We start from the raw sequence: 3059 nt of genomic DNA, 5'->3' as shown, positions 1-3059 counted from the left end.
TTAGGATGTTTACATCAAAACCTGTGATGAGGTAGGAGCCTCACAAGCAGAAACCTCGACCTTGAAGAAACTGGAAATGAGATCAGTGTTTTTCCCCAGGATCATGTAACAGAATGGAGAACCCACAGGCTCTTCACATCAGAGGGCACTAGACTGGCAGCTCACATCTTGTGGGTGACAGGTCTTTGGGAGGGAGAGGCTTAGCAGTCCTGACAATTCCTGTTAGCAATCTTCAGGATCCTTAGCAAATGTCTACCATGTTGTTGTTGTGAACTTACACTTGGGTTAAGGTGGCTCTTTTTTTTTTTTTTTTTTTTTGAGACAGGGTTTCTTTGTATTGTTTTGAAAGCTGTCCTGGAACTCGCTCTGTAGACCAGGCTGGCTTCGAACTCACAGAGATCTGCCTGCCCCTGCCTCCTGAGTGCTGGGATTAAAGGTGTGCACCACCAACACCCAGCTCTTAGGGTGGCTCTTTGATCCCCAACTCCTCCCTAGCCTCAAATTCCACTAAGCAGGCTGGGAAATGTAGTCTTTAAACCTTTTGATATAGAAGACTTTTTTGTTGTTGTTTGTTTTTGGAGACAGGGTTTCTCTGTGTAAAAATCCTGGCTTAGCTCACCGTTCTGCCTCAAAGGCCCAAAGATCCTCCACATCCCAAACCCCACAATCCTCAGGCAGCTGCAAAGCAGAGGGGCTTTTGCAGAGGGAACCAAGGGCCCTTGAGTAAAATGTCTGCTTCTGTAGGAGACACTGTGAGATGAGGGTACCTGTGGTAAGGCTGCCTGAGAGGGCTCTGGAGGCTGGGCTCAGTTCTGGCTTGCGTTGCTCCTGGCCCTGTGAGATGTTCTTGCTGGGACCTACACTGGATAGCTATTTCTGCCACATGGAGTTTGAGATCCTGACTGTCTCAATGCAGGTGTTTTCTTGGCTTGCAGATACAATTCAAGGAGACAACAGGTCCCAGTGCCTCATCAGGATTAAAACCCAGCTCTCATCTCCATTCCAGTGTCTTCCTGCTAGCTACCCCTTGCCAGGTGGCCTTAGACAGCAGGTTCCACGTGGCACACATGCCATCCCTACCAGCTAGTTCCAGCTTGCTGGTAGACCCAAAGCACCATGCACTTGCTCAGCCCAGGCAGGCCTACGCAGCTACTGCAGCCCAGGTGACATATATTACTTCCAGGTAAGAACCCTTGATTGCTGGCCAGATTCTGTGCATATTGGCAGTTTTCTCCTCCCCTCCTGCCTCCCTGCAACCTCAGAGCAACCTGTAATTAGACGTGTCTATGCAGTGCACTTAGGGATGGTGCACAGTGTTTAGTCAGCCTGAGCAGTTTCATTAAGGGCAGCCTTGAAAAGAGCCTCAGCCATCCCTGGCAGGATCGCTGCAGGAACAAAACAGAACTTCAGGGTGTTTTTAAGCCACCGAGCTTCTGTCTATCTGGTTGGTTGGTTCTTTGGTTTTGTTACAACTGCATTACCTGACCCAACCCGATTGCCATTTGTCATCAACTTAGTCACCTGGTCTTTCAACACCCTTCCAATTTTGGAGGAATTCTCCACTCTTGGAGAGAGACAGAGTCTTTCTGCTGATGGTGAAAATGCCAAATACTCACTTTCTCAGCCTCCCTTGCCTCCTAGCGTGTGGCGGGGGCCAGTGCGGTGGCTGCGGTGGCGTTGCTGGTGTGGGTCTGTAGAGAGCTCCTGCTGTGGTTCTGGTTCATTGCTCTTCCTAGTTAGCCACTCTTTCTATCAAGTCTGTGAGTCACTGTGTGCTTTCAGTAAATGCCCTTTCACCTTGTGTCACCTGGAGTCCATTGACATTGCCTGGCCGAGAGCCTTAGCTAGCTGCATTTAGCTGGAGGCTGACAGGAGGCTGCAATGAGCAGAAGGGACTGTCATCTGTGATGACGCTCCAGAGGTCTGATCTGCCTTCATACGTGTGAACTTCAGGGGTTTTATTTGTAAAATTGGCAAATAATAGGAACCATAAGACAAGCCCACATTGCAAATATAACCACGTTATTATTGCCCCATTTTCCAAGAAAATCATAGCTAGTCATGAGCTTTATATATGCCTGTGCTGTTTCTCCCTTACAGACCTCAGCATCCTTACAAGGCAGCCTCTTCTCTTAAGTGCTTTACAGCTTCTCTTCAGCGTTTCTGAACTGCCAGATCCTTACCCCTAAGCCTTGTTTAGGTGAAGGTCCTTGGAACACAGACACGGACATCATACAGTGGATCTGACAACTGAGATAGCTTGCTACATGGGAAGGTAGTACATATTTGTGGACACATTGGACTGACGGAAGGCTCTTTCTTTCAGCTGAGATAGAATGGCCGTTGCAGGGTTTCATCGCACTGCTCAGAACAAGGGTCATATATTTCTGCAATTTTACATTTCATCTCTTGGGACTGTAACTGATTGATGTCCGCTAACATTGTGTGTAAGGGGAGACTGTAGTGTAAGTGTTAACTTGTGGAGGTATAGCTAACTGGAAAATCACAGTTGGCATAAAAACCCATGATGAACAAAACCTAATGTTCTCCCGTCCTTTACCTCTTTGAAGGCCACAGAGAAGTCCTCACAGTTCAGAGCCATCTGCAGTTCTGCTCAAGACCAGAGGCGCCACAAAGAGTCATGAAGACTCTGTGGGGGAGCAAGGGAGAAGCTGAGAAGTGTCGAGGTGGGAAAGAGTTGTTTTCATTTGGCTCTGAAACCCTAAATCTCCAAGTGTGCAGAGGGAGGCTGCTCACTTGCAGTCACACAGGAGTCTGGGACCTGGCTTTTCCTGTCTCAGTCAGGCAACACCCTGGTGGCAGAGCTGTGCTGCAATCCAAGTTTGCAAAACTGAGCTGAAAACAGTACAACTCCCCTAGACAATGTCAATGACGCCCCCAACACACACACACACACACACACACACACACACACACACACTCTCTCTCTCTCTCTCTCTCTCTCTCTCTCTCTCTCATCTCTCTCTCTCTCTCTCTCTCTCTCTCTCTCTCTCTCTCTCTCTCTCTCTCTCTCTCTCTCTCTCTCTCTCTCTCTCTCT

The 3059-nt window shown here is 48.4% G+C and overlaps 1 long non-coding RNA gene across 1 annotated transcript; it reads left to right on the top strand.

Annotated features, from left to right (window-relative positions):
- The first annotated feature begins 825 nt into the window (after positions 1-825).
- On the top strand, positions 826-2656 carry LOC110342993. The gene is made up of 3 exons (XR_002385188.2): positions 826-1183; positions 2101-2275; positions 2571-2656. It is a non-coding gene; the product is annotated as an uncharacterized LOC110342993 (long non-coding RNA).
- Positions 2657-3059: the final 403 nt, after the last annotated feature.

Source organism: Mesocricetus auratus, unplaced genomic scaffold, assembly GCF_017639785.1.
Source record: "Mesocricetus auratus isolate SY011 unplaced genomic scaffold, BCM_Maur_2.0 Super-Scaffold_100007, whole genome shotgun sequence".
In the NCBI taxonomy this organism is placed as follows: Eukaryota; Metazoa; Chordata; class Mammalia; order Rodentia; family Cricetidae; genus Mesocricetus; species Mesocricetus auratus.
This window is presented reverse-complemented; position numbering and strand designations above follow the sequence as displayed.